At 44.4% G+C, this 19,362-nt stretch overlaps 1 protein-coding gene across 1 annotated transcript in view; it reads left to right on the plus strand.

Moving 5' to 3' along the window:
- The first annotated feature begins 12,079 nt into the window (after positions 1–12,079).
- PRDM1 (PR/SET domain 1) overlaps positions 12,080–19,362 on the plus strand; it is a 111,861-nt gene continuing 104,578 nt past the window's right edge. The window contains exon 1 of the mRNA XM_040552354.1: positions 12,080–12,582. The gene's annotated coding sequence lies outside the window, so the exon portion shown is untranslated. The remainder of the gene's footprint in view (positions 12,583–19,362) is intronic.

Here is a 19,362-nt window from a genome sequence, read left to right on the forward strand (position 1 = left end):
GAAGGAAGCTATCATTCATGCTAATGGAGCCCATCAGCTTGCTTTCACTGTACCATGATACCCTGGAGCAAAAAATGTGAAGCCTGTTAAGCCCTGGGCTTAGCAATAGGATTTAACAACTCTAAAATGCCTACCTTCCTCTGTACACATATTGTCCACCACTATCCCACACATTTCTCTCTCTTTCTGTGACAGCTGGTCAATGTAAACTAGCTCTTAAAAGATTTTATGTTGATTTTTATGCTCTGGGAGCCGTTTGCTTAAAATAAACCCTACAAATTAAAAAAAAAAAAAAAAAAAAAAAAAAAAAAAGCAAAAGCACAAAGAGACACTGGAAAACTGAAGTAGAAAACTGAGCAGAAAACTGCGCAGAAAATTGTTTACAAACTTCCCAAAAATTTGGTGATGCAATACATCTCCCCTGCTCACTGTGCTCCCCAGATAAAATGTTGGTGGGCATGTTCTGAAAGCTTTAGAGATGACAGGTCCTGCAAAAGCATCCATTTTATAAAATGAGAAAGAATCAGAAAGGTTAATCCCAGACCACAAAACTAGAGGATAAAAGCATGAACTGGCTGGTCCCAACCGTGCTTGACCTAGAGGCTTTGATGGGGACACACAGGTGAGTTAAGATGCACCAGATGTCTCCAAAGGATGGGCAGCAACTTCGTTAGAGATAATTTACCAGTTAATAGTATCATAATGCCAGCACGTGAAGAAGAGTTCAGTGGGGGGGAGAACTGGCTTTAAGCCACAATCAGCAAATGGGGAGCATCAGACTGCTCTCAGCTTGGCCTCCTGAAAACTGGAGCTGTGCCAGCCCTGGGAGCCAACACACCCCAACTCAGGCAAAGGAAGAAGGGTAGGGACAGCGGGCTCACTGACAGGCCCTGCATCTCAGGTCTCCTCTCCTGCACATAAAAGCTGATCTTAACCCTCCAGAGCTGGTTCCACTGGCCCCTAGCCCTCACTGGACCTTATCCAGAGCATCCCACAAAATGGGGTAAGAGCTGAGGGCTTCCCTGCCTGAGAAGTGCTGAGAACTTGTTTTCGCATGATAAAAAGGGCTGACTGAGGTAAAGAAGGAATATTTTTTCTGGAGGTGCTAAAAAAGCCCAAAATACACAATAAGCTAAAGGGCAATGCTTGTAGACAGCTAAAAGAGGATGAATCAACATTTTCAATAAACAAAAAAGGTATCTCTCACAAGCAGTTGATAAGACCTTTTCCTCCTTGTAGCAGAGCAGTAATGTGTGTCTAAAAGTCCTTTTACTCTGAGTGCTAAGACCAATTGCAACTTGGTGGTGGTGAAAAAGCAATGTTGTTGAGATGCCACAAATAGATCTCCCCTTACATGTTGGTGAGTTGATGGAAAAGGGAAGCGTCTTTTCAGAGATGGGAAAAAGTTGGATTGCTTTCATGTCCACAGGAAAAGGGCAGTCATGTGCAAATCTTCACACAGAAGAAGTGTCTACCACAATCCTGGACATATTTGGTTCAAACACACAGCTACAACAGAGAACTCCAGTGACTTCCCAGGTAATCACCACTGTGTCCACAGGAAGAACAGCCAATGCCCCACAGCATCATCCCCTGCAGTCTGGCCTGTGACAGACAAGGCATTTTAATAGAAGAACCATGAATGATCTTGATTTTCTTCCACCAGCATGCATGTTCTTGGAGTATGTCTCCCAGGTGGAAATTCAACAGAATGCTGTCAGGCTGAAAATAGAAATAACAAATGTTTCAAGGTGCCTTGATACTGGAAGATCTAAAAGTTGAGAGAGATTTATGGAAACTTTCTTCACCTTGGGATTGTGTAGCAATCACCTCTTCACATTAAACTTCTGGATTTTTTTTAGTGCAATACTGGGCCACCAATTACACTTTGGATAACTCAATTAATTCTTACACCTATTTAACCCCTGGGAGGAGAGCCATAATCCATGAGACTCTGGCTCTGCTACAAGCATCTACATTTGTTATCCATTACACTTCTCTGAATACCTGGGATCACTGTAACCACCTGCAATACTTCTTACCGAAGCAAGTCAAATTTTCCAGCTATAAGTGTGGATCTGAGATGCCCTCCGGCTCTCCAGTATATGCAGTCCCCCGTTTTCTGGATGTAGAGGCACTGCTCATTGTCCACACGGGACACGTATTCAGCATGTTTTCAGTCCTCTAACTCAGCCCTTCACAGGCAGTCCTAATGTGCTACTCGGTGCAGTGACTCACCTGTGAGTCAATTCAGTCTGGTCTCAATTCATTTGATGCCACAAAGTCTTCTTCACTGATACTAAGTCCTCCCTCCAGCTGTAGCCAGCACTTGCATCCTCCGTCACTTAGCCTTGGTCTTTTGGTTCAGTGCCCGTCTCTCAGTGGGTATGGCACCAAAGGACCCTGAGGCTAGATAGGAGTTTCAAAGGCAGATTCATAGTGCTCAATGAAGACTACAGAAGTCCTAAAAGGAAGGATAATAAGTCTTTCAAAAAACGATTTCTTTGCATCCTGTTGTACCATAAAAGTACATTACAGCCCATAGATTGTCTGGACTTACAAATGAATTCCTAATGTTTAATCTATCTGAATTTCTTTCTTGTGGTTTTCTACTTCACTGTAATCCTTCACTAAACATTTTTCAGCCATTAGCTCAGGACTATACATTTTTCATTATTAAACTGCCTCATGTTTTCATTATATCTGCACGTCAGATTTTACTTAGTGATATATCAGTGGGATCACCTCTCTTATTACTGTACTTGAATTCCTCTTCTGAAAGAAATACAGTTATTTCACATGAAAAGGGGGTCCACAAAGCTACGTTTCCACAAAACGTATTGTCAAAACAGTTATGCAGATAATTATAGCCGGACCCATGACAATTTGTATGAACCAAAGTAATATCAAAGTAATATCAGTTATGAGAAGGGAACCAAACTAAAAATGATCTCTTTGGAGCAACGTGCTATGTGTAGCTGAAGGAAACACCTGCCCCATAGGTGAGCTGTGTAAATAGACAGGACAGTGTGAGAAAAGAAGGGTTGCTGCCCCATATTACAAACTGGGACTTGAGTCATAGGGTGAGTAAGTGATCTGGAGAAGGTCACACAGGAAATCTGTGTCACAGTTGGTTATTAAACCCAGATTTCCTGATTTGCCACTGAATCCCACAATTACAATACCATCCTTCCCATCCGTTCCAACACTATCCATAAAGTACCTCACCAGTTGGGCAATGTTTTACAGGAAGAAAAAGCCTTCTTTACATCCTTACATTCAGATAACTCCCACCACTGGGTTTGAATCTTTGGCCCCAGAGCCTAGCTCAGAAAATGCATTTCCTCGCTCCTGCCAGGCTGCTGCCTACCCTTGTAAAGATGTCCTCCCAACCCAGCTTGAGCCCCAGTGCGCAGCTAATCTTGGACTGACCTCCCCTGCTATGTGGTCACAGATCCTCTCATGTCCCTCTGTGCGGGTATCCGAACCAACCCTACCGCTGCCTGCTGCTTTGGTGGGGTGTCTTCACATCCTTGGCTGTGGTCTGGCTAGCGGGGATGGAGAGAGGAGGCCCTGGAGATCTTCAGGACTGGTTCTGCAGCATGCTTAGGGATCCTATTTGAAACAAGTGAAATGGGGTCACGGTGTGCACTAAAACGTCATCCCTCATTCTTTAAGAAAAAGGAGGAAAACAAGAGAAAAGAAGGCTGTCTTGGGGTGGGAGAGAACATACCCAGAAGGTTTCTGCCAGCAGGGGGAGGAAACCTGAGGCTGAAATTTCCTGGAGATTTAGGGAGCTTCTGGAAATCAGAAGACAAAGGAGGTTGGGCTGGAACTCTTGTGAACAAGAGGTAGAAAACAGATGTGAGGTGAAGCAACTGAAAGTAAGCAGCAAATCTCTGAAATACTGAATTTAACAGGAAAATAATTATACAATATCACACATTTCTATAATTTGCAGAAGATTAGTCAGATCTAAAAATGAAACAAGAATTTGGTTCCTTTCCTAACAGTCTTTTCAGGGGGTTAAAATCTGCTTGGGGGAGTGTTAAAGAAGTAGGTAGCGGAAATAAAGATATACAGACAGGCAGCCTTCTCTATGGAAGAAGCAGCAAACTGATTTTCAAGTTTAAAAAAAAACAGGGCCATATGGCTGGATGGTAATGCTGGGCTGAACCCTATTTAATATCAGCATTAACACTATAGAAGCTGTTGCTATAGTAGTGACATCTGGAAGAAACCTTCAAATAGATTATTCCCTAACCTGGATGAAGGATTCTGCCAGTCTGTCTGTCAAAGAAAGCCTTCAGAGCAAATCAATAACAAAGATCTTGTTACCTGAATGCAATGCAATTTAGTGGCTAATCAGTTTGACATCAGAAATATAAGGAGAGAAGAAAAGAAGAATGGAAGCCAGGAGATATAATTAACAGCCAGGAAGGCAGGAATGATTCCAGAAACTCGAGGAGAAACCTCAGACTTTTGTATGCTATGATCCACTGAACTTGAACAGTAAAATCACACCTAAACTCTCTAAACACACCTCTAAACTGTTCCCAGTCTAACCAACACTCTACTTAACAAGTAGTTACAGTGCCAATGGATAGTATTTCTGGTAAAGACAAGAGTTGCATGAGCAAAATATTGCTAATTGCCAGAAAAGTGATTTGTACAATGTCCCATCTTTGTTCAATGCTGGTTTGGATACTTGTTAGTTTTTTTTGTTTGTTTGGTTTTTTTTCAAGTGAGAAAGTTCCTTCTGACTAATTAAAAAGAGTCTGCTGAGCAGAGACTTTTGGCAGCCTCTAGAAATTCAATTCCTCTTTGTATCTGGCCTCTCTAGCTGAAACAATATATGAAAAGGTTGTCCAATATATGAAATGGTCCCTAGAAAGAGCGGGTTTGTCGGTCTATTTATTGGTTTATATTATGCTTACACAAAACCATTTTGAACCTGATTTAATTCTTCTAGCATGGAAGAAATCACTTTAAGTTGACAGGATCAATTCTCAGAGCTGCTTACACCTCTGCTTGCAGCCCTTTAAACCATAAAAGAGTGATGAAAAATTAACGGTGCCATTCCCATTCCCTTGCACAATGCACTAAATAACTGCATGCCACTCTGATGTGAAATAATGATCATTGTATGATCATGACCATATGTTTTTGGAAGGTAAGGGTTTGTATGTGAGGATACAGCTTTTAACTCTAGAGATGTCACTAAAAAAATTGTAGAAATAGTAACTGAGATTTTTTCACACTTGCCTTCAAAAATACTGTCCTTTATATCCTTTAATGTAATGTATCTCCTTGTTTCCTGTGGGGAACAAAGCTATTCACTAACTAGACCTTGACGTTCGTCAGAGGTCCTACCCCAATCCCTTCCAAGTTGGTGTGGGTGAATACCTGGTCCAACCCATTATGCACTCAGCATTCAGTGGAGCAGATCTAGCAGAGAGCAAAGGCATGAGGCAATTCCTGACTTGCAGCCAACAAGCTTCCCTGGGGAGCTATGGGGAGCCCTACTTCTCAAGAGCAGGCATGGGCCAACACTTAATAGGCTGTGTGTATTTACCCCGTGAAGACAGCAGAAGTCCGGTGGAAGAGGATTCTTGCAGAGCTTCCTTACATCATCCAGCATGCCACCTTCAGATGCCTCAGAAAACAAATGTTTTTATACTTCTCACTATATATGAAAGTTCATAGGCATATGCAAGTGGGTGCTCAATACACCATTTATTTCAGTAACATTTAATGGCAGTATTGCCTAGATGTTAACATGAAATATGCTGTTTCCAGCATGCTGCAATCCTCCTGCAAACACTTATTTTTCTTGTTCTAGAAGCAGGCTTATAATGTACGAGGATCAGCACTGTACAGAAGATGAAATTAGAGGCTGTATTTAGGCCAATAAGCCTAATAATCTTTGGAAATTTGTTTTATTTAAATATATATGAGTGGTTAAAATTATTTAATACCAGAACTCAGTTATTCTAAACAGGAGTGGCTGTAGGGAGGAAGAAAAAGATGACGGAATACTAAAAAAAGTAGAGATTTTGCTCCAGTCCTAAGAAAGCGGTTAAGAAGTCCCTGGACGGCTGTTCATGCAGTCCTTACTCCTGCAAAACTGCCACTGACTTTAATTGCAGTTCATTCTCTTGGATCAGCCTGCTAATCAACTAAGCACTTTTCATTTCATGGCAATAAGAAGGTGTGCTGAAAATGCCATCATATCTCTAACCATCTTCAAAGCCTAGAATGTCTTCACACCATTTCATGGGTTTCCCCTTTCCAGTACTAAAAAAGGATGCTATAAAAGTCATGATTTAAATGATATATTGCAATTTTATGGACTTGGAAGCTAATTTTGCTTAGAAGCATTTTTATGGACTTTGGAAGTCGAGAGTGGAGGGAAGCAGAGCTCCTAAGATCAAAAACTTTCCTTCTGTAGAAAAAGGTTTCAGGGGGAGCAGTTTCTGCCTTCTCTGGATAGGACTCAATTGCTTTTTGAGACTCCAATATTGAAAGGCATTTGCTGAAAAATACACGTAAAGAGGGAATTCATTTTATCTGCCTTTCAAACAAAAGAGATTATTTTCAGTTTCTGTTATAAGAGGGAGGGGGAGTTCTTTCCAGGGAAAAGCTGTAAGATGTTTTCCTTAATTAGTTTAATTACAAAATGTACTAAGAGTATTAGATAAACATTAGGCTGTTTTCGGGTTCAAAACAGGCAGATGTTAGCAGGATTAAATCAAAATACTTTATACGCCTTTGAAGAATTTTTTTTTTTTACTCAAAGACTTCAGCTCTTTTTTTTCCTTTTAGACTCTAACAGCTGATATTATTATTAGACTCTTTTTCTTGTTTGATTAAAATTATGTTCATCTAACCCACGCAAGTCAGCTTCTATTAGCAAAGCAAGCAGGATTTGTCCTATGGTGTCACATTTCTGGAATTTGATGATTTCTTTTGTATTCATCCATTCTCCCTGCTCTGATCAGATTCTAATTATAGCCAAATTACAGCTATTGTCTCAAAGGCTGAGTAACATATTTGTGGTGTTTGGGGGAAAAACAGAAGATGTCTGATTTAAAAACAGGAATCACATCAAGTAATAAGAGTTGTTTATAACACTTTTTTTTGGAAGATGGCAATGACAGGGAGGGGGAAGAGGAGATGTCTTTATATCCAAGTAGTAGAGGGTCAACAGTTTGCTGAATTGAAGCTGTCCTTCCACAGTTTCCCCCAGTATTAACGCTCTGTCAGCTGTTATGAAGCACTAAAGAACTAGGTAGCTCCACCGTAAGGAAGGACAAAACATACATTTTTAGGACTTAATGAACATGGAACATATCAACAGATGAAGTATCACTGGAAAAAAAATATAGTGCTTACACAGAAATATTAATTGTCACAAGCAAACATACTGCAAATTTACAATTGTGTCACAGGTATATATATACTACAAGATGAATTAAGACAATATTAAGCAAACGTGTAAAGAACTGGAACCCATAAGTGTACTCATGAGCAATGACAACACTTCTCTGCAACCATCAGAATTACTTCCAAACCAAATATGGGACAATGACATTTCAGGCACAAATGTCCTTAACTGTAAACATTTTATCATCTAAGACTGACGTCCTGATATGACTGATTTTAAAGGTATGAATGTCATCAATCATTACATTAAAACAGAACTCCAAATAAAATGGGCAATAAACTATTTGGTCAGAAAGGCAGTTCCCAGTGCCAATATATTTACAAAGCATTTTTACTTCATCAGTTTTAAAATCTATTGCTAAATACTTGCTCTAAGATTGCCTATTACTGGCCTGCAAATTACTCCAAGATACGTACAAAGCCAAATGAAAGACTTCTCAAACATTCTTGCATATCAATAGAAGTTGTTTTACAAGAACAAGGCTAAATGCAGTATATTTTATTGCATTACCCTGTTGGTCACCTCGGCAAGATGAAAATGTAAAAAGCTTTTTCAGCATTTGGTTTTCAAAAGGAGCTTTGGGCACTTGGCAGCTTCTCTCCACAACCGGTCTAAAAGCATAAGTGTGAGCTCATTATTTTCCCTGAGACTATCTCCACCACTCCACCAGCATCCACTGGGTAAACAATAACAACACCACCCATCAGCCAGACTGGTGAAGAACAGTGAGCTTCACAAGAAAAAAAAAAAAAAAAAAAAAGCCATAAGACGCTGCAAACCAATATCTGTGTAACAGCACAAAGACAGCAACATATCATTACTCATTTAGTAAAATTATGTGTATTGTGAATATGTACTTTTGCATGTGCACTCACAGCCCAGTGCCTACCTTTCACACAGGAAAATCCCTGTATAAGCATCTGGTGAGAAAATATCAGCTGAAATCCCTGCAATGATTTTTTATTATTTTTATTTTTTTCTGTATACGAAATGAGATATCTAGTTCCTCCTCAGAAAGAACTGTGTATCATCAGGTGTTAGTGTAATGCAGTGACCATCAGATTTCATTAAACGACTAACTCTATTAAATGATTAAATCCTTGGGCACACCAATTCATTACAAGTGTAAACATACGGGGAAACACTTTTAAATCAATTACCTGATGATAAATGAACAATCTTCTTACTTAAATGAAAGCAATTAATTTATGTCAGGGCTATGTATTTAAGAGGTTTCCAGGATCAGAACCATCCATTTGATAGCATCTAAACTCACACTTTCAGACATTAGATTAAATATTGCTAGCAGATGTTGAGTAGTACTAAAGTACAAGGAAGAATAAATAGCATTTAACTTTTTTTTTTTTGTCTTCCCACACACTTAATTCCACAGGATCTCACAACATTGCAGTGTGCACAACACTGATATACAGCAACTCATTTCCTTCTTGCCACGTCTTTCAGCACCAGGAGGCATGAAGCTGGGAGAGGAGCAGAGGTGGTGGTGCTGCTGCACTCGTGCTTCTCAGTGCAGTGATGTGAAATTCTTACAAACAAGGGTGACATGAGTGGCACGTGAGAGAGAAAAAGAAATGTGATGGGGCCAGACAATACTCCCTGCTGCAGTCTCTCAGCTGCTCAAGGTGATTACAGCAGCAGGGCCAGACACAGCGTCCCACATAATCTGCCTGCTCTGACCCCCCTAGACAACAAAAACTAGGAGCTTCGAGGGACCCAGAGGTACACTAGGTCAGCTGTCAAAGAATATATGGTAACAAGTGTAACCAAGAGCATTTACAGAAATTGCACACAGGACCTGCTGCATTTTCTTTGACACTGTCTTGTCACCTAGACCTGGCTACTGTTGTTGACAGGAGCTGTGGCCTTGCCCTCGGCAGTGTTGATCTAAGGATAAATGAAGAATTGCAACTGCCTCCCTTTCTCAGCCTCTCTCTCAGTCTCCCCTTACTCCTTCCAGCCTTTTATTTCTCACTTCTACAGATTACGTTTTTGCATGGCATGGTATCAGTGATAGAGAGGGGGGTGTTACCCCTCAGCCTGTGATCCACTCACCTCAGCGTGGGCCTTACTAAGACCAGCAGCACCAGAGGTATTAGGCACTGCCACAGTGGTGGAAATTGGGGCCGTCCTGCAGACACAGCCACCAGAAGGTCCTGTCCTGAGCAGAAGAACAACACTGAATGCTAAGTGTGAGCTCATGGGGTCTGACATGGGCCCTAGCTGAAGAGCAGTCTTCACTGTGCAGCGGGATGGCTACTGAGCCCTTCCCAATGCCCCCCTCCAGCTTTCCCCCTCATGCTGTGTGGGAGTAGTTGCTCTTCCCAGGACATGGGGAAGGGAGAAATTTCAGTTTGCTGCCAAAATGGTACTCAGAAAATTAAGCTGTCAGATGCAGGTAGAGTCTAGTAGGCACATAGACAGTTGCAGATAGAGTGCAGATAGAGATGGAGATACGTCGTGAATCTTGGGAGTTTCTTTTCTTTTGGTGGGTGGCCTTTGGCACCAGACCCTTCCCACAGTTTCACTAGTTGCATCCTCGATTCAGTCCCTGTATCAACCGTACGCGATCCTGTCGACATTCTCCTCTGTGTCCTGTTCTTTTTTTATTTTGCTTTTCTATCTCTTTCTCCCCTACTCCCACACTTGTATTTCTGTTTATTTTTTAATCTAGAGTTTCACTGTGTCCTGCAAAACAATGTATCTAGTACCTGTCTATGTGGCAAACAAAATCGGAGGGGGGTAAGCAGTCACACTCAGAAACACCTCCAGGATTGTTGTGCCCATTGTCAGATCTTTGGACCTGGGTGTCTTTGCTCTGATCCCATTCTGTGAGCCATGCCCAGAAGTGATGCACAAGACCCTTCGCTGTGGAGAGGTCCTTGCTCCACAGAGTCCCGGCCTTGGCTGACAGCATCACAAATGATGACAGAATTCACTCCTCTCCACAACCTATTGCATAGTTTGGCTGTTTGCTATCACATCCTGCATCCTAGGTTTCACCGAAAAGTTTAAGAGTCCCCATCCATATGGCATGATGCAGAACTAGGTCCTCAGGGACATCATTGGCAGTATAAATGTATTGTATGGAAATATCTGAGGCAGATTAACTTTTCAGGCTCGGTGCCCTTATACCACCAAATTGACTTCTGGAACTTCACCTATAGCTTACCTTCAGTGTATGGTCTACATAGTATATCATATATAAATGATGTGAAAAGTTTTGAGCTTCCTCCTGTTTCTGCTGAATGTCATCACAAACTCCCCTTAAATTTAATTCATGGATTCAAGTTCTTTCTCTCTCTAACGACTGAAGATCACTTTTAAAAACAGACCACTTCTAAGCATTAAAACCTAGAAAATAACTTTAAAAGATCCTTTTCTGCAGTTTCCAAACCCAAATAATTGACTGAATTGCTTAATTTTAAAATCTTTCATAGAGGGGGAAAAAAAATGTCCTGTCTAAGACTCTCCACACCAAATTTAAGCCACAAATACGTTTTTACCATGACCATTTACAACTGGGAAATGTGTGGTTTATAATGGAATGATTATACAGCCTTAGCTCGGGATGTCATTTGCTTTCTGGTTAGGTGAGTAAGAACGGAGCCTGCTCTGATCCTTCATGTACACGTTAGACACAACTGTTCTGGTAAAGCAGCTCCTCATCCCTTTGCACACAATTTTCTGGGTTTTGCAGATTTTTTTTTTTTTAATAAAGTATATGGTCTAGGGCCCAGCTTGAAACAAAAATGCTTGTTGCTTGCTGAGTTGTATGAACTTTGGAAATACAGCAATAAAATGGACACATATGTTCTATTATTATTATTATTATGCTTAAGGGCTACAAAAATAAATCATTCTCCAAGCTCACATGGACAAAATGAGCACTGCCTTCTGTGAGTGTCTGCACTTATATGTATCTGTTTACTTAGATGCATCTGTTCTTGATATCTCATGGAAAAATCAAATATTGTACCTTATGAAAAACCATTGCTGAAGCATTGTTCAGAAAATCAATCCTAAACCAGAAGTCCATTAAAAACCTGAATATCTGGGTCTCTCTGCTTGGAACTCTCTTTTACTATTATTATTAATAGATCATTTATCTTCAGTATGGTTAGAGATAAAAATTCCTTTTTAAAGTGATGAAATGAAGAGATTTGCAAGTGCTGAAACCCCCTGATCTCCCCCTCTCTCTCGTCACCTGATACAGGCTTAAGGTTTCTCAGTTTGTAAAAATCAGTGGGAAGCTCTCCCCTCACCAGCCTGCCCTGGGCCAGTTTAATGGGCACCCGCAGCCTGCCGAAGGGATGGGCACCTTTTGCCTGGCAGGCGAAGCCACTGTGGCCAGGACACTGGAGCACATCGTGTCCCCGTTTAAAGGCCTTAATCAGCAGTGGTGAGGTTTCTTCTCTGAGTCCGGCTTCCCCCAGGCCTGACCGTAGCCCGCAGGGGAACCTGCCCGGGGATGGCCGACTTCTGCCGCAGGTTGCATCTACCGGGGGCGGGGGGACTTCTGGCTTCCAGTAAAGGGCTTTCTCCTCGCTCGGGGGGAGAGCCTAGGACAAGCACTTCACAGGGAAACTCCAAGCAGCTGCTGGGCAGTTTCCTTTCAACTCTGTCCCAACGCCGCTGTTTACTGCTTTACGAAGGCAGCTCCGACTGCCCCTTCTCCTTCTCCCCCTCCCACTTGTTCAAGTTTGTCGATACCCGATCCACGAACATTTGTTTCCTCCTTCCCCGGAGGAGTTTGGCGCTCCACTGACCTCAAGTTCAGCCCCAGCGAGGCTGGCAGGAGGGCTCAGCCGGCTCTCGTTTACCCACTCGCTGTCAGACAAGCAACACCAGCATAATACAAGCGGGGAACCCTTCCCCGCCAGCCCCTCACACCGCCCTGGGCTTTGCTGCTGGGGAAAAGCCCACCCGCCCTGGTCCCGGCCCACGGAAGCAAACCCCCTGAGCTCCTTGTATGGAGGCCACTGGTGCTGGGGCCATAGGTGCGGGTCCGGCCGCTCGCCCCTGCTCCGGCTGCCCTTAGCCCTCCTCGCTCCCTGCTGTGCACCGCTCCACACTGCTCCGCACCGCGCACCTGCAGCCCCACACGCCTTCCCCAGGTGGGTCCCAGCCTCGCCCCACTGCTGGGGAGGGACCGCGGGGGATGGAGGGAGGGAGGGAGGGAGGGAGGGAGGGAGGGAGGGAGGGATGCATGGAGAGATGGAGGGATGGAGGGATGGAGGGATGGAGAGAGGGATGGAGGGATAGAGGGAGGGAGGGGTGGATGGATGGATGGATGGATGGATGGATGGATGGATGGATGGATGGATGTTTTACCCCCCTCACAGGTCGACCTCCAGGTGGTTCCCACCCGTCATCAACAGGCTGCGGCACCCTCTTGCATACCCCCTTCGCTCCCCCTCCCCTGTCGTTCCGGCAGCCGCAAAGCCTTTCGCTTTAACCCCTTCGGGCTGTCGGCTGTCCTGTTCCTCCCTGCCCGTCACCACCCCGCGTTGGGTCCCGCGGGGGTGCGCGGAGCTTGCGCCGGCCACTCGCGGCGGGGCGGGGAGCGGGAGCCATGCGTGGAAACGAAGGGCGGGCAGGCGGGCGGCGGCGCAAACCCCCAAGAAACGCGGAGAGGGCTCGGGGGGGGATCCCCCCGGAGGAGACGAGCCCGGGTTTTCCCCCCCCGGCATCCTCGGAGGCCCGCGGAGGGCTGCGCGCACGCAGGGCGGCCGCCGCGCTCGGCTCCGCAGCCCGGCGGGGGGATCCGCGCCGATTCCCCCGGTGCGGAGCCGTCCCGGAGCTGGCCCCCGGGCAGGCAGAGAGCGCTGCCCCTCCGCCGGCTCCTCCTGCGCCGCTGCCCAGCGAAATGTCCGGGAACTGCCGGTATTCGTTGCTTTCTAATTAGCGACACCCGCTCCCGTAAGCTTCGCCTCGCTCCCCGCGACGCTGCTCTGTGCAATCGCCCATCAGGCGAGGGCAAAATGATCTGTGCTTTAATGAAACTACCTCGCCCCGCTCTGTGAAAAAAAAAAAATAATAATAACAATAATAAAATAAATTCACGCGCTCTGGGAGACAATCTCTTTACTTTCTGCTCTCCTCTGCCCGCTCCGCCCGTGGTTATCCAACCCGATCCCCGCGCTGCCCTTTGCTTGCGTGTAGTGCTGTTCCCCCCCCAGTCACATCGGAAAATCTGTTTACGCGAGCCGCAACGAGGCGAAAGATTTTGGGAAGGATGTGAAAACGAACGTGGTTTTATTGTGCCGGGACCACCGTGGAGCATTTAAACCGCACTCCTCGTAGCGGCGAAAAAAAAAAATAAATAAATAAAAAGAAAATCAGACGGCTAATAAAAAAAATAAAGAAAGAAAGAAAAAGAAAGAAATACGCCTAACCAAGCGGCACACGAGAAGGGCTGGCAGGGGATAACCTCCTTGTCCCGGCTCCGCACCGCTCCGTGGAGGTGGGAGAGATTTGGTGCATCCCTTGCCCGCACGGCACCGTCTGGCACGGCCCGGGGGGGTTTTGCTTTTTCCCTGCATTAGGAGGTGGGGGGGAAACGCGGGTATTCGGCTCAGTTTGATGCTGTTATTGCTCTGCAGTGCGCACCCCCAAAAAAATAAAAGGGAACTTCTTTCTCTGTGGTCCTTGTGCTGGGGGTTGGATCAGCCGCCGGCGGGGCAAATCCCGGTGCGCGCCCGGGTTGGTGTCGGGAAGGATGCTGGGCATCGTTGGGGGGGGGGGGGGGGGGGGGGGGGGCTCTTTATTATTGTTATTATTATTTTATTATTGTCGTTCTTCCCGGAGGTTTACGTGAAAGCAAAATCCCTTTAACGTGTGTTTTAAACGGCACGGTTTGGTGCTAAAACAGGAAATCCCTCGGCGAAGGTTTTGGGTTGAGCCCGAGGAGTTAACTCGTTCCTCTGCGCCGCGATGCCGCGGGTGGCAGGGACGGGGTGGGGGGGACGGCAGGGACAGAGGGGACAGGAGGGACAGGAGGCTGCCCGAGCCGCGCCGAGCCGTGCCGTGCGCTTGGAGCCACTCGCAGAGGCTACTTCAGACGCGGTCCCTTCGTGCGTGGGTCACAAAGCCCGAGTCCCACCTGCGGGCAGCCCCCCGGGAGCCAAACGAGCTGCTATAGGGGCTGGCCGAGCTCGCCACTTGCCTTCGGGAAAGGCACCGGTAGCCCCGTAGCAGTAAACTTACCTGCGGGTGGAAATCGGACGCCGGGAGGCTGCGGATGTCTTCCTTGGTTTGTCCTAAATGTCACGTTTTGCACAGTCTCAGCGGTTTCCTGGTCATTCAAACACCGCTGAACCATTTTTGGGGAGGTTCAAAGGGAAGGGGCCCCGTGTTTGCAAGGGGATAGAGCTGCACTACTGATTTTGGAAGTGGGGAGCAGCAGCCTTCCCTCAAGCAAGCGCTTACTCTCCTCCTAAATCACCCGCAGCCCTTCAAACCCTCTCAGTGAGGACCTCTTTCCCACCAGCAAGAAAAGAAGGGGTCGTGGGGGCTTTGGGGTAGTGGGCAAGCTGTTGGTTTCAAGGCTGTGGGAAAGGCAGTCTGGCTGCAACTGAGCAACTGGGCAGAGCCTGCCTGAGAGATCGTTTTCCTGCAGAAAGTAACCTTGCAAGATGCTGAGGTTATTGACTTCGGAGTGGGGAAGGAGGTGTCTGATAATCAGCTCACTCTCTATCTCCCCTAGATTTATGGATCAGGGCCTCCCTTGTCACTCCTGAAAATATAATCACGCTGGCAATAAACCCTGAGGGAAGAACGAGACAGCAAGTGTTTTTCCTCCAGGCCAATACAGTGACCTTTGAGTTACGTCCTTAAACAAGGACGTAAATGACGTCCTTAAATGATGTTACAGCAAGCCCAGCTTCGATCTATCTGACTGCCCTGCCTTGGTCAAGCTGCCCGAGAGGTGCCACCGCTGGGTGTGCAGGGCTGGCAGTGCAGGGGGACCCAAAACTTGGCCCTGGGGCTGACACTGCTGCCACAAGGCACAGAGCTGCTCTTGAGATACTCAGTTTGGGAGGGAGGGAGCTCTCTCACTTTGTTTCACCAGATGGGAAAATTGCACTAAAGGGGATGCTCTCCCTCTTACCCCCCCTCTTTTCTCTCTCTCTCTTTTTTTTTTTTTTTTTTTTTGGACAGAAACATTTCCTGTCTTCCTTACAAAAAATGTATTTTATGACCATTTTGCTGTGCAGACTTCTCCCTCTCTGGACATTGCGCAGAGTAATGCAACACCTTCAATCTGGGGAGCAGATACCTCCGCTAGCCTCAATTTATCTCAGAACATGCCTTTGTCTCTCTTCGACCTGTTCCTGCTCTTCAGTGAAAACTCACCTTTTTACAAGCTGTCAAACGTAACACTAACAGCTGAGCATTCCTTGGGAAGAATAATAATAAAAAAAAAAAAAAACATATTTACTTAAAAATCACTTAGTATTTATGGCTCCTTGATTTTTTATTAGCCTTTTAACAATGTCTCTCACTTTAACACTAATCCAGAGGGAAGGGGCTCTCTCCTGTGCCTGCAGCAGATATATCCAAACGGAGCAGGGGAAAAGAGTCATTTAATCACTTCTAGTACTGCGAACACTTAAGAATATTTGGGAACAAGTAAGAGACCCCCACTTCAGTGTGCACTCTGTTACAACCCCCCCAAAAAATATTTGTTTCCAGTTCCCATGGCCTACCTGGTGATAAGCGGGGTTCAGACAGTGCAAAAGGCTGCAAACACAACTGCTCCCCAAATCACATCCAGCAGAGGAGGGCCCGTTCCCCAGGGAACCTCCATTTACCTAGGACTGTAATCGGGAGATGAAAGCCTGCCCCTTTGACACAAAGATGGCCCAGGCTCCGCAGCTCTTGTTCACTTTCTTTCCTAAAGTGAGTTGAGCAAGCCCAGGCTGCCCGCAGTCGGGCGGAGGGAAGGATAAGCGCAGCTGAGCGGTATCCATCTGAGGCAGTGCAAGTGGTTACTTTGGCCAAATGCTTGACAGACTGGGAGGAATTTCAGAGAGGCCCAAGGCAGCCAGGGGAATGGGTAACAGCTTGGCAAATGTTACACGGCAGACACAAGATCTGAAAAACACATTCGCTGTTCTGCCTCTACATTTGCCGTAGTGACTCAGGATGGAAATCTGGACATCACTGTGGATAACAGTGAAACCCTCTGGTCAAAGGGCAGCAACAGTAAAGGAAGCTAATTAAATATTGGCTAGCATAGGAAAGGGGAGGCAGGAGTGGGAGAAAGGTTTACATAAGCATGGTCATCACAGAGATCAGTGGGAAGCCTCTGCCAGGAATGGGATCTCAAAAACAACAGAGCAGAAATAAAATGGCTCAGGGAAAAGCAACATGAACTGTCAGTGATGCAGATAACAGCGGTATTTGAAACAAACGATGGCTGCTTTGGGGAGTAGGGGATAATCAGAAGGCAAGACAAATAACACAGATGTGTAAAATATAATGGGCGTTATGTAAGGTAGATTAGGAAGTTCTTGGCCACCCTCATGACTTGTATGAGTAACAGATAAACAAGGCAAGAGGAAATGGAAAAGAGATCTCAGGAATTTTCTGTGCAAGGCATCGTTAACTTGTGGAACTCACTGTCATAAGATGCCATTAAAAACAAGGTCTGGATGGAACCAGAAAATAAGAAATATATATATGGAAAGCGAGAGCTATATTCCTAATAAAGATAATACTGGTTTTGTACTATCAAATTTAGAAGTGATGCAAATCTTCATGCTTTTTCAGGAAGTCCAAGTAACAAGAGATAGGTTAGTGATGATGATTAATCTACAAATGCTTTTTGTTGGGGCTCTTGCAGCTTCCTCTGAAGTATCCACAACCAGCCATAATTTGAGGTTGAATATTGAATAATCCTTGGACTGAATTAGCATTACCATTCCCCTGTTTCTACATCTCTCTCAGAGCAGCATTCATTCCTGGACAGCTTTTAGTCCCACTTGCTAGCACTGAGCCTGGAACCGAATTCACAGAACAGAAGTATTGAATATGATGCTAAAATACTATGTAGGACAAATCAAACAATGTTCTTTCCCTTTCTCCATGTTATTATGGCACCTTATGTGAATCAGGATGACTCATTGACTGACAGAAAAATATTAAGTCTCCAAATTTTTGAAGATGGGACTCGGGAGCTTTCAAAAACATTATTAACTGTCTAAATAATAATGTACAAAATGTTTCCTCCTCAACCTACTCAAAGTAAGACTCATGACCGTTTGTCTGGTTCTTCACATGTGGCAGAATCAGTTTAACTTTCCCTTCCAAATCAAGTAATTACTACAGGAAATCTTTATATTTGTGTTGTAATTTGGGGACTTAGGTTTGTTTTTAGTGGAACTAGAAAAGAGTACAACCATGCAATGTAAAGTTTCTTTAAAACTACAAAGAGAAAAGTTCCACCCTTTTCTTTTTTTTTCTTCCTTTTTTTTTTTTTTTTTTTTTTTAAAGAAACTTTTAATAAGAATAACTTTAATTTAACACATCTGGGCAGCTTGCAGTCTATCAGATAGTGCCGGCATATCCGGTGTTCTAAGCACCCTGGACAAACAGTGACTTAATACTTTTTTTTTTAAATCTCAAATAAACTCAAGGGCAACTACTGACACTTATAAACTACCCCTACAGACCTGCAACACTATTTTTGCCCTGCCAAACACCTATTCTAGACAAGAGAAGCAGAGTGGGGCAGCTGACAGAAGAAATCTTCACTAAATCCAAGCTGTTTGAAGCTTAGAAAGAAAACCCACAGCAAATTTCCAGGACTCCACTACTGTAATTTCTCCCTCAGTATGGACTGAGTTTCAATACCAATACCTCTACTAACTGAAATTTCAGAGGGAAGGAAGTGTCTTAAATTGATGCCTCGCCACTTTGGATCGAGCACCTTCCATGTGAGACTGCTGCAGTAGATTACAAACCTGAAAGTAACTATCCTTACACACTGGGGGACTGCACTACATGCATTGCACGGAAATGTTCCTTTCATTACAGAGAAAAAAACTGAGGCACAATGTCCCGTCCAAGGACATAGGAAATCTGTCCAGCCCATGAGCAGAAAGCTGTTCTCTAATTGCTGTGGCAAAAGCACCTTTCCACACTGTATTTAACACTGCTGGCCCACTTACCCCAGCGCTACACTTCTGTCACAGCTTGTACATTGGTTGTCTTTATGGCCCGAAGACAAAAAAGGGTGTAGACTGCCCCTAAGCACTTTTCTGTCAGCTCTTTTCTTCGGAACAGGATGTCATTTAGACTCATGCATACCATTATCATAAATAACCTCAGAACTACTTAAATCATGAACAGAGTTTGCAAGCAACTGGAAACAAATTTCGTTTTGTGCCAGGTATACATCTTAATTTGTCCTTTATGTGGTTTTTGTTTTGTTTCGTTTCGTTTTGTTTTTCCTCATACATGTTGGTAAATTATAATATTGTGAAAACTACTTCAAGGGGCAGCTTTGAGCTCACTCATCCCTCTCCCCGCTGCTCTGCACTCATCATTTTGCTACAGATCATTATGATATTTTTCTGCTAGGCAGCTCTCCTCCCTGTAATTTTGAAGGTGGAAATACTTTCATACATTTGGTTTAAGAATATGTTTCACTTCCCTGAGACCAGCTTTTCTCATGTTAAAAAAGCCAACAAGCAAACAAAGCCAAAAATATCATTTACCTAAAATACCATGGACGTTTGGACTCAACTTTACTGGATATTTCTTTACCTTTATCCTTGTGTGATGATATTTTTATTGCAAATATGTAGCATAAAATGCCCTGAAAGGAAAGTGAGATAACAAGTAAGTAGGTGGATGCCTCTTTTTAAACTAAAAAAGAAAGAAAAAGT

The sequence above is a fragment of the Cygnus olor genome, chromosome 3 (genome assembly GCF_009769625.2).
Source record: "Cygnus olor isolate bCygOlo1 chromosome 3, bCygOlo1.pri.v2, whole genome shotgun sequence".
In the NCBI taxonomy this organism is placed as follows: domain Eukaryota; kingdom Metazoa; phylum Chordata; class Aves; order Anseriformes; family Anatidae; genus Cygnus; species Cygnus olor.